We start from the raw sequence: 13234 nt of genomic DNA, 5'->3' as shown, positions 1-13234 counted from the left end.
AAAGTGAATTTGCTCTGTAAATCTTCACCCAAATCACAATAAATAAAATAAAATAAATAAAAAATAAAAATCAGCAACAACAAAAAAATATTTTGCCCATATAATCTTTCACTATTGCAACTTGAGATCTAATTTTTTTCTTCAGTTCTTTCATCTTGAGAAATGTGGAGTGTGTTCTTCCTGTTAGGTTTTCTAATTCCAGGTCTTTATACATTTCATTATAATAATTGAATTTGTCCTCTTGAGCTGCTCTTTGAAATATTCTGTTCAGCTCTGTGATCTTGTCATTTCTTCCATTTGCTTTAGCTACTTTTCATCCAAGGGCAAGTTTCAGAATCTCTTCTGACATCTATTTTGGTCTTTTCTTCCTTCCCTGTCTTTTTAATGACCTTTTCTTTCTTCATGGATGATGTTCTTGATATCATCCCACAGTTTCTCTGGTTTTTGGTACTGAAAAATAAAATCTATTCTAAATTCAGGTGGGGTATAATCAAGGTCATACTTTGGCCTTCCTGGACTTTTTCTAATTGCTTTCAACTTCAACTTGAACTTGCATATGAGCAGTTGATTGTCTGTTACATAATCAGTTCCTGGTCTTGTTTTGGCTGAAGATATTGAGCTTCTCCATTGCCTCTTTCCACAGGAATAGTTGATCTGATTTCTGTGTACCCCTTCTGGTGAAGTCACATGTATAGCTGTGGTTTATGTTATTGAAAAAAGGTATTTGCAATGAATAAGTCACTGGTCTTGCAAAATTCTATCATGTGATCACCAGTGTTTTCTCTCACCAATGTCATATTTTCCAAGTACTGGTGATTCTTATTTGTTTCCAACTTTTGCATTCTAGTCATCAGTGATGATAATACATTTTGATTGCATGTTTTGTCAATTTCAGACTGCAGAAGTTGGTAAAAATCTTTAATTCCTCATCTTTGGCTTTGGTTGTTGGTGTGTAAATTTGAATATTAGTATTAACTGATCTTCCTTGTAGGTGTATGGGTATTATCCTATCACTGACAGCATTCTCCTTTCATTGGGCACATAAGTTATTTTCATATTTTAACCACCAATAAAAATACTGCTCTAAACATTCTTGTGTCTACCTCCTTTGGCATGCACACCTGAGTTTTCCTTTGAGTAGCATTGCTGATCTCTAGAATATGAGCATCTTCAGCTTTAGCAGATATTTCCAAATTGCTCTCTAAAAGGCCCTTATCAATACATTTTCCCACTTAGAATGTGACATCATTTTAATTTCTTCACATCTATCTCGTACTTAATGAGATTAAACTGAATTTTTCCCATTTTATGCATGTGAAATTATATCTCATTGTGGTTTTAACTTGCATTTCTGATTACTAGTGAGTTTGAATATATTTTTGTATGTTTATTGTCCGTACATGTTCTCTTTTCTGTGAAACTGTCTAATCTGGATTTCAGGATCACTAGGTTAGGAGCTCTGGTAGCATAGTGCCTAAGGCACTTAACTGCTAACCAGAAGGCTGGTGGTTCAAACCTACCAGCCCTCCTCGGAAGGAAGGTTGGGCAATCTACTTCCATAGTGATACTGCCTCGGAAACCCAAGAAGGGGTTGCTAAATGTCGGGGCAGACTCGAGAGCATACAACAACAACATGTTATACAGGAGTTCTTGTGGTGTAGTGCCGAAGACATTTTACTGCTAACCAGAAGGCTGATGGTGCAAACCCACCAGCCACTCCTCAGAAGGAAGATTAGGCAATTTACTTCCACAGAGATACTGCATCGGAAACCCAAGGAGGGGTCACCATGAATTGGATCCAACTTGACGGCAGTGTGTGAGACATTACACAACTCCAGGGAAATATGTAACGCACATGATCCAAGGGGTATCTCTTGGAGTTAGGCAACACAGCTGACTTTGTGGCTTTCATATTAATGCTGAAAGGTGGCTCCTGCATCAAGAGACACGATTTACCTGGAAGAAGTGGAAATGGAAACATGTAAACATGGGTGCCAATGAGTGTGTGCATTAAACAAAACAGAACAAAAAAATCTTTCCTTGAATCTTGAATCCCTAGCCTATAGATTTTTCTCAAACCTTGCTAGCCCGAACCTTGTTCAGTGGGTACCCATACTAGTGAATACTGAGTGTGCATTATCTGGCACACCTATTGCATGGCCAGCTAGGCACTAGAAACAGACAAATGATTAAGACAAAACTTCTTCTTTCAATCTTTGTCTTAGTCTAGAAGCTTCACTCAACCTTCTCCATCAAGATTGATTCCATTGGTATTAGAAATAGCAATAGCAGAACTTCTAGCATCATAGCCACATGCAAGGCACCACAGTATAACAAACTGAAAGAATAGGGAGAAAGGCCTGGATATATTATTAGCCAATGAAAACTCTATCAACCACAGCAGAATATTGCCAAATCTGTTGTGGAAGATAAACTCTCTAGGTTGGAAGGCACTCAAAATACATAGTGGTTGCAACAGTAAACTGGAACATACCATCTATCAGAGGATGGTGTAGGACCAGGCAACATTTTGTTCTGTTTTATGTGGGGTCCTCATGAGTGAGAATCAGCCTGATGGCAACTAACAACAACCTTCTTTTTAAGATACTCACAGCCAATAAACTCTATTCTTTTTATATGATGTTATATTTACATTTTTATATAAAGACATAATCTACAAAATTGTTATTACAATAGTTATATAGTAGCTTAACTACTCTTCATCTTTGGGTATTTTATTTTTCTCAGATATTCACTAATGTAAATAGTGTTTCTATGAATATCTCAGGGAATTTACAGGAGAAAGATGAGGCAGTCTGTTTCTGTAAAGATTTACAGCCTTGAAAACCCTATACAGTTCTGCTCTGCCCTATAGTGTTGCTATGAGGAACTGGCCCTATGGCAATGGGTTGGGTTATGTGAACTTCTCAATAACTGTAATGTTCCTAATGATGGAGGCTATTTCCTTTGAGAATCTTACTAAAAGTGAAATTATTGTAACTTTGGGTTTGAATAATCTTTTAGTTCTTTTAGGGCATTAGTCAGATTGTTAATAACAGAAACTAGAATTTGACTAAGCAAAACCAGAAAATTAATTAGCTCTAGTAACCAAAGCACTGGTGGTGCAGGGGCTAAGGCATTTGACTGCCAGCCAGAAGGTTGGTGGTTCAAACCCATCAGACACTCTGTAGAAGGAAGACTGGGCAATCTACTTCCCTAAAGATTTACCACATCAGAAAACCAAGAGAGGTCACTGTGAGTCAGAATTGACTCAAATTCAGTGTTCTTTTTTTTTTTGTGTGTGTGTGTGTGTGTGTGTGTATGTGTGTTTAGTAACCAAAGCATGGAAGGAGGCAAGACTCAGAAACCTAATTTGTTGAGCTGATCTCTCAATTTCTTGTCTCTGCTTTTCTTTGAGACCTACATTTTCTCAATTTCAGTTTGCACCAAGTTGCCATGTATATGGCTACACTCAGTTCCCATTCTATCTCTTCCTAATCCAGAAAGAAAAGAAGCTTCTATTAGCTACTTCAAGTTTCAAAAAATTAAGAGAAGGATAGGCCTGATTGAGTCCTATGTTATCAGCTGGCACTCATAGAGGCAGGGTTTATTGCCATAAATGTGGGTAGCCTAGTCAGGCCTCAGCAGAGTTGCTGTTTTTTATATACTGTATCATATTATTATTATTATTTGCCCACATGGGTTTCTCCCCAGTAGACTTTGAATTCCTTAAAGAAGAAGGCATGTCATATATAACATATATATACACACACACACACACACACATGGAACTCTGGTAGTGTATTGCTAAGGCACTTGACTCCTAACAGAAGGCTGGCAATTCAAACCCACCAGCCACTCCTCACAAGGAAGGTTGGGCAATCTACTTCCATAGTGATACCACCTCAGAAACCCAAGGAGGGGTCACACTATGAGTTGGGTCTGACTCGAACGCACATAACAACAACAACATTATCCTCACCACATAACCAACAACTAAGAATTGGTGGTTCTTTCCTCTAGTAAATAAATAAATAAATAAATACCGCCATATTACTCTCTAGAAGGACAATTTGTAAATGTTTACCCAGAGTAGTATCAACAATGAACTTTATCACTTTAATCAATTTTGTCTAGATACTAACTGAAACCATCTTACTTTGAAAGAAAGAACTAAAAGAATTACAGAAGATCATGCAAAATAGATATTATGCATATATTAGAAAAATCATCCTGACTATGAGAGATTAAGCTTTAGGATTCATTTTGAAATAGCAGACATTTAAAAAGTTTGAAATTCTTAACACCTATGTGGAAGAAAGAAAAAACAGGCAAAGAAACTAAGCACAAGTTGATTTCTTAGTGAATTAGGAATGTATTTCAAAGAACTTTAAGTAAATACAAAGATTTACTGCTAAACAAATTTCCTTTTTTGGAAGTACTATTTTCATAGTCAACCCTTGTGTATGTTCAGTCTGTCTGTAACAAATTATATTAACAAACTGCCCTCAAAATCAGGATAAGAAACCAATTCCCTTCTCCTACCACCCATTGGTAAGCACCCAGGGAGAGCAAATTCTGTTAGAAGTGTCCAACAAAACTAATCATTAAATATATTTACAAATAAATCATTAATTAATTTTGTATTATAACTACTTCCCATACTAGAGAAAATAATTAACAATTAATACATTTATATAGAATTCTGTGTCTTCAAAGTACATCCAGATAGTATCTCATTTGTTCTAATTATCAAGGAGAAGTCTGTTTTGCTACTATTTTATTTAAGATAATATCTTAACTTCATGAAGATAGTTAATGGCATGGAGTAGAGAGTCTCATAACCCTCCAAAATGTAGATATCAAGGTTGTTTAGAAGGATATTCTGTAGTTGAGACTATTTATCAAGCTTATGTAGCCAAATGTTCTTATTATACTTCTTGACAGTAAGACATTGTTTTGACAGCCAAATCCATACTCTTCATTTTAAAAGAAAAAAATTGTCTAGGTAGTTTCTACTTGAAATATGATGAGACGAGTTCTTGTGTGACAGAGTGAAAAGATCACAGCCTTCAAGTTAGAGGACTTGTACCATTATGCATGCCCTTCAAGTTGTCACATTGATCAAGACACCCAACTTGGTGATCTCCAACAAGATGATCTCCAACTTGGTGATTAATAAGGTGAGCTCCAGCTGTAGGATTCCTGCATCTATCTCTTAAGTGGTTATGGTCTTGAAGTGTTCTCTACTCCACTGTCACCAAATTGATTTTAACTCATGGCAACTCCTTAGGATAGAATAGAATTCCCCCATAGAGTTTCCAAGCCTGTAAATCCTTATGGAAGTGGACTGCCTCAACTTTCTCCCACAGAGCAGCTGGAAAGTTCAGTTCAAACTGCCAATCTTCTGGTTAGCAGCCGAGAATGCCTTAACCACTGTGCCACCAGAGCTCCTTCTCGGAAGGTTAGATAGGCATTATTGTTATCCTCCATACTCATCACAGTCATTTGCTACCATTCACATGTGATGTCCTTAGAGCTGGTAGTAGGGGTTGTAGAGTCATCAGGAATTGATGCAGGTTATATATCTCATGGTAAGAGGCAGAGTCACTCTTAGGCTAACCCCGCCTTCTTAGCCATTGCTTAACCCCAGTTCTTAAAATTCACTCAAGATAGGGAGAGATTGTTCTCTCACATCCAGTAGCTTGTTTTCTTTAACTGACTTTGGCAATCTTATTCTGTGTTCTGGGAAATTGGACATGTAAAATAAAGTTACTCAACTAGAATGACTTCTTGGTTTTGCATAATTTTTAAGATAAAAGCACTGACTATAGATTACAGACACCAGAAAAAAAGACTTAAATAGTCAACAACAAACTCAGAAGATTTTTGTCTACTCTCTAAGGGCCGAGATGATGCCTGACTTCTGCACCAAATACCTGATGCTTATCATAATGCCTCTTCTTAGTAGGAACTAAGATATTCATTGAATAAATGAAATAAAGGAAAGTTAACAGGTACCCCGGGTCAGTTATTGGTGAGAATTTATTACTACTTTCTGTCAGTTATGTCTAGTATGTAGATGAGATCAGAACCAAAAATTTCTTCCTGGTTCTCTTCTATTATTCCCTGAGGTGATCTCAAAGCACGTGGCCAGGAAATTTATAGTGCCTATTTTAGAGTTTGGGAGTCCCTGAGTGGCACAAACAATTATGGGCAATCTACTTCCATAGTGATACAGCCTCAGAAACCCACGGAGGGGTCACTATGAGTCGATTCTGACACGACAGCAGTGAGTTTAGCTACTAACAGAAAGACTGGTGATTTAAATCCACCAAAGGCACCTTGGAAGAAAGTCCTGGTGATCTACTTCTGAAAAGTCATAGCAACTGAAAACCCTATAGAACAGATGTATTGTGAAACACATGGGGTTGTCATGATTCAGAGTCAACTCATCAGGAACTTTTCTTTTTTTGGTTATACATTTTAAAAAATATGTTGTTGTTGTTGTTATGTGCCGTTGAGTTGGACCCAATAGGCAATGTAAATTCCTTGGCCTCTTTTTCTGGGAATGCCACCTCAGGGAAAACTAAAGCACACCAGCAATTGTGAAGACGGAGCAGGACCCAATAACATTTTGTTCTGTTGTACATGGGGTTGTTATGAGTCAGAGCTGACTCAATGGCAAGTAACAACAACAATAACAATTCTGGGATTTTGCCTTAAATCTGAGTATAATCCCTGCCAAAATGGGGTAGACCATATTTAAACCTGGAAGGCTGCTTCTGCCTAAATAGAGGAAGGTTTAGGCTCTCTGTCTCATGCAATAACCCCTTTGATCCTACATGTTCCGGCTGGGCATTCTAGGGGAAGGTTTTTTTTTTTTTTTTTTAGGGAAGGTGGAGCCAATCTGTGAACTATCTTACAGTACCCACCCTCTGGGGAGAAATATTTTAGAAGTAAGTCAAGAAACAGAAGATCTCAAATGAGAGAACCCAAAAAGAACTTGTGACAATAATGCTGATTCTTTTAATCTCTGCAATTAGCAAAAGAAAAACATCACTCTAGCACCATTTGTGTCCATGCTCTGGGCTCAGACCAAATCTCCTAGCCTCTAAATAGGTGGAACAAAATCATGATTAGTGGCCTAGCCTTTGGAATGTAAATGGAAACCTACCATTCAGCTCTTAGAGGAAATCAGAAACACACTAGGCATTAATGCTATTCTGGGGATGAAAGCATTGTGTTCAGATGATTGATGCAGCCCAAATGTGAGGATATTGGCCCTAAGGATTGCCCTAGGATTGGAACCCTCCCCTGGAGAAGTAATTCTTAGGTCCTGCCACTCAAGATGGATCTGTGACAGGTCTGTAACTTTATGAAAAGAAAGATCATTGACTTGCAATTCAAAATGGATTCTGAAACTGTGTCTGGGATCTTTGGGGGTTGCCAGAGCACTTAAAATAGAAAATAGAAGGAAGATATTTTTTCATACCATTAGAAGATAAAATAAAAAATGAGAGGGTAATTTAGCTCTTGGTCACAGGAAAGCACTGCATCTCCCAGAGAATAGATACAAAAGTGAGAAAGGAAAGAGAAAGATAGACTTAAAAATTGGGATTACTAGATGTGTATTTGTGTATTTAGAAAAGAACAGATATGAGGTTGAAAGGAAAGGAGGGAATAGGAAGTAAATGAACAAGTTATTAAAAAAAAAAAATTGTATTTGAATTCCTTGTATCACTTCAAGAAAATTCTCAAAGCTCAGACCTGCAATCAGCCAGGGTTTTTGCTTTCCATAAAGGCAAATCGATAAGCCTCATTCTAGACCTATTGAATTATGTGGGTAGTGCCTAGGAAACCATATTTTGAAGAAGCCTTGGATGGTATTACCCCACACTAAAATCTGAGAACCCCTGATATCAATGCATATAGAGTTATTATAATATGCTCCATTTATTTAGACTCTTTGAACCTAAGAGTACATCTTTAACTACCTGGAACTTTAAAAACGCAATATTCCTATATAGAAAGGCTGGGCATTTTTTCTAGTCGGTGTTTGAAGCAGTGTGTTCATTGCCAGAAAAAGAGGAGCAACTTGATTTAACTCTGGAGCAGCAGGTCCACCCCCTGAGTTTGTCTGTATTACAGCTTTTGCTGGGTCTTTGTAAGAACTGCCTTGCTCAGGCTTTCCTTACCAGTCTTCAGATGAGTCCTGGACATTTTCAACAGGGAACCTGTCTTTGAAAAGCTGAAGAGATTATTCACAAGTTTGCATTGTTTTCACTTATACAGGATAAATATATAGCAGACAGGACCCAGTTTCAGGCTGGTCCAATGCATGAAACTGTGCAAAAGGAACTGCGAAGTTCAGAGACCAACCTCTATCAGCAATACATGCTGGGACCTTGGGAGGCCCTGCCTCCTCTGAGCTTTCACTTCACATTTATAAGGTAGAAGATGGGACTTAATGACTTTAAGCTTCTTTTAAACATAAACAAAATGAGGATATTTTGTTTGTTTTTCAGTAAAGTTTCAAACATTAATATATAGGTATTGTTCCTGATAAAAAACCATTCACTGTGAAGTTGATGCCAACTCAAGGCAACTTCATGTGTGTCAGGGTAGCACAGTGTTCCATAGGGTTTTCAATGGCTGAGTTTTCAAAAGTAGATCACCACACATTTCTTCCCAGGTGCTTCGGATGGAGTTGAACTACCAACCTTTTGCTTAGCAGCCAACCACTTAACCACTGCACCATTTGTACCATCCAGGGATTCAATTAGTCCTCATAGACTATTAAGTATTAATTCCTATACGTTTCAAAGTTCAAAAACAGCACAGAAAATATCTTCCACAAGGTTTTAATTTAAAGACTGACTCTTTCTTAAGAGTTTATAAATAATGATAATAATATATGTGTAATGTTAGAAGTCCTGCAGAATGTCAGTCTCTTATAAATCTAAATATTATTGTACTTTCTCTAAAAGAAAAAATGCTTAAAATTTCAAATAAAACACTTCCTTCCCTAAAAATGTCTACAGTAGCAAAACTAGCACTCTGCAAATGTTTCTTCTAGCAAAACTGATTCCACCCCAAACTACGTTTATAGAAAACGAGAGCAGGAGCAATAATCAAGCCCTTTGCAGCTGTGTCATTAACAGCTCATGTCATTATGCCAGAAAGTACGGAGTTACCAGAAATCTTCCATCTCAAATTGTGAAGAGACTTGAGTTTTAATTTGCACATCTATGTATTCCAATGAGGAGCTCTGGTAGCCTAGTACCTAAGGCACTTGACTACTAACCAGAAGGCTGGTGGTGCACATCCACCAACCACTCCTCAGAAGAAAGGTTGGGCAATGTACTTCCATAGTAATACTGTCTCAGAAACCCAAGAGAGGTCTCTATGAATCGGTCCAACTCCACGGCACATAACAACAACAACGACATGTATTTCAATAATGCAATCAGCCTCAAATTAGATAATACCAAGGTTTATATTGCACAAGTAAATGGGACTTATTGTGTACAATAAATTGTGTGACTGCCAGCCACTGTCTCTGGCAACCCTGCCCCCATGTGGCCAGTGTGCAGGAGGTCACATGGTCATGGAGGAGCATGCAAGAGAAACATGCTGGTTATGGTACCTTGATTAATGGTCAACACAACACAATGCACTGCATTGGAGTCGGATTCAACTCCTAGTGACCCCTCCTTGGGTTTCTTATTTTTCTTTGTATTGGGAGGCAGGTAGCTGTAGTTTAGTGAACTGGTATTGAATATGATTTCAAACCACCTGAGGTCAAATTCCTGGTCTGTAACTTAAAGGCTGTGTGACTTTAAGATGGTCACTTTACTTCTCTGAGGCTATTTCTTCATCTATTAAAATTGGACATAATGGCAACACAAAAGAAAATAAAAAATTGACCCATAGATCAATAGAACAGAATAGAAAGGTCAGAAACAGATCCACAGAAATACAATAAACTGATCTTGAGAAACAAGCAAAGGAAATTGGATGGAAAAAGGGTAATCTTTTCAACACATTGTGCTGGAGAAATTGAACATCCTTGTGCAGAAAAATGAACCTAAACACAGACCTTACATATTTCACACACACACATAAATAACAAAAACCTAAAACTTAATCATAGAACTAAATGTAAAGTGCAAAATTACAAAACTTCCGGAAGAAAAATAGGAGAAAATCTAGGTGATTTGGGTTTCTTGATGATTTTTAAGATACAATACTAAAAGCACAATCCATGAAAGAAAAAAAGGATAAATTGGACTTTACTAAAATTAAAAACATCTGTTCTGTGAAAGGCACTGTTAAGAATGCAAAGATAAGCCACAGATGGGAGAAAATATTTGCAAAGAACGCATATTTGATAAGGGCTTGGATCCAAAATGTAAAATTGGATGTAATGAAATTTATCTTATATTAATGTCAGGTTAAATGAGTGACAATTGTAAATGTACCTGACGTACAATTGGACTTCAATAAAGGTTTGTCTAAAAAAGCTGAAGACAAATTTCAAGTGGTTACAAAGTAGATGAATATTTAATTCTCTAAGTGCCTCACACACAGGCTCAGAAGAAACACTTTCTGTGAAAATGCTGGTGAATATTATCTCATTGACTCACTCATCTAGCAGTTATTTCTTAAATTAGGAAGGAGCCCAAAGAATTCCCAGTTTCCAATATGTCTTATTCTGTATCTTCTCTTCAGAGGAACAAAATAATAATGATTCATTTGATTTCTGGGAGACAGAAAATGACAATCATAAAGGCTTATGAAAAGGATATATAAAATTATTCAAATACTGCTATTTTCATTTATACACATAGCAAATTATTCCAAACATTGTTACTGATTAAGTCCAAATTCTTTGAAGCAATTTAGGATGAGGGGTAAAATTCAATTTATGAAATGGCTAAGCAACAGCTAGTCACTATTTTCAATAAGTGAAGAAAGTAGAATTGTGCAGTATGTATAAGGCAGCCTGCTTCAGGGAGAAATAAATACCCTATCTCTTTAAATGATACACATTTTCTACATGGCGTATTTGTAGAATGTTTCAATCCCAACACAGGGAGATTTTATTAATACTTTTCTTTGTTAATAATCGTCAGTGTTGTTTTGTTGACTTCATTCATCACAGGCTGATTGGTTTGCGTGAATTGGCCCAACCAACTCTGATCCATCTCATCTGAATATCTACTATTGATCCATTTAGAATCAGCACTGGGACTTTATCATTACATGTGTCTTCGCTTTCCTTCTCTTTTGACATATAATTTCAATAACTGGAAGAATATTTTGTTTTATATTTTTATCAAAACCCTCAGAGCAGGGCTCATAGAGAGCTAGACTCAAAGAGGTCCAAAAGACCCTGGAAAGAAACCATGGTCTCTGATACACCGTTGCCATAATGTCAACTCCAATTCATGGAACCCTGTGTGTGTCAGAGTAGAGCTGTGCTCCACAAGGTTTTCAATGGCTGCTTTTTTGGAAGTAGATTGCCAGGCCTTTCTTTTGAGTCTCCTCTGGGTGAATGCAAACCTCCAGCATTTCATCTCCGAGCAAGAACTTACCTGTTTGCACTACCCAAGAATTCCATGGACCCTAATGGAGAAGACTGAAATAGGTATCTGGGGCAATGAGAGAATAGGAAACTGCCTAAAGTAAGGTTATTTGACTGAATATAAATTGTGTTCATCTTCACCCCATAGGGAGTCCATGGGTGGTGTGAAGGGTTAAGAGGCTCAGTTGCTAACAGAAAGGTTGGAGGTTCAAGTCAATCTAGAGGAACCTTGGAAGAAAGACCTGGTGATCTACTTCCAAAAAGTCAACTCATGAAAACTGTGTGAAGAACAATTCTACCCTGACACGCATGGGGTCACTATAAGTTGAAGTCTAGTTGATGGCAACTGATAGGCTCCAGTTTTGGAGCCTAGGTTTGAAACATGGTATATTAAGAAATTTGTGTTAAGAAAACTTTGAAAGAGTTGGTGAAAATACTAGAGTCAAATCTTAAAGCAAGAGTGGATACAGGGGAATTATTCAGCAGATGGTGTTGGGTAGGGCATGAAGTAGGGAGGGAATTAACATGAGTAATGACACAAAGTGTGCGGAACACCATAAAGTTGGACTAAATAAACTATCTTGGAAAACACCAGAGAAAAGGATGGAAAAGAAGAAGGGAATAAGTTAATGGAGGACACAGTTGAGTTTGTTACCATTATGCTCTGCCTCAACTTACTTAACTTTCCTCATTCTCAATTTCATCTTCTACAAAAGAACTCTAAATACCCTTTCCTGCACTGTTGTTTTTATTGTTAGGTATCATCAGTCACTTTCCAATTGTAGCAACTGCATATGACAGAGCAGAACAGCCCCATAGGATTTTCTGGGCTATAATATTTGCAAGAAGAAGCTCTGGTGTAGTGGTTAAGACATTTGGCTTCTAACCAGAAGGTTGGTGGTTCAAACCCACCACTTGTTCTATGGAGGATGAAGCAATCTACTCCTATAAAGACAACCTTGGAAACCCAATGGGGGTAACTACAAGTCAGAATCAACTCTGTGGCAGTAGTTTTTTTTCTTTTTCTTTTTTTGCTCTTTTAGGAGCAGGTCTCTAGGTCTTGCTACCTCAGAGCCACTGGGTAGGTTCAAATCACCAACCTTTCAGTTACTAGCTGAGCACTTAACTTTTTCTGCCACCAAGGCTTCTTTCTTTCTTTCCTTCCTTTCTCTCTTTCTTCTTTCTTTTCTTTCTCTCTCTCTCTTTCTTTCCCTTCCCCTTCTCCCTTCTTTCCTTCCTTCCTTCTTTCTTTCTTTTTTAATGTTTGTTAAATCAAGGATCTCCTCTAACAAAATATTTTAGGATTATCTGCCTCTCTTCATCCAGCAACTGTGAGAAAGAATCTGAATTTGTTAGCAGCTAATTGAGGGGGAAAAAAAAAAACCTCACTGCCGTCAAGTCAATTTGTCAATTCGACTCGTAATGACCCTTTCTTGGGTTTCTGAGGTGCTATCTTTATGGAAGTAGATTGTCCAATCTTCCTCCTGAGGAGTGGCTGGTGGGTTTGAACTGCCAGCCTTCTGGTTAGCAGTCAAATGCCTTAGGCAAAGAAGAAAGGCTTAAAAGTAGCACTTTTTTTTTTTTTTTGCTAGAGGTTAGTGTAGGAGCTCTGGTAGCATAGTGGCTAAAGTACTTGACTGCTAA

The sequence above is a fragment of the Orycteropus afer genome, unplaced genomic scaffold, assembly GCF_000298275.1.
Source record: "Orycteropus afer afer isolate SDZICR_OR568_19922 unplaced genomic scaffold, OryAfe1.0 scaffold00157, whole genome shotgun sequence".
In the NCBI taxonomy this organism is placed as follows: domain Eukaryota; kingdom Metazoa; phylum Chordata; class Mammalia; order Tubulidentata; family Orycteropodidae; genus Orycteropus; species Orycteropus afer.
This window is presented reverse-complemented; position numbering follows the sequence as displayed.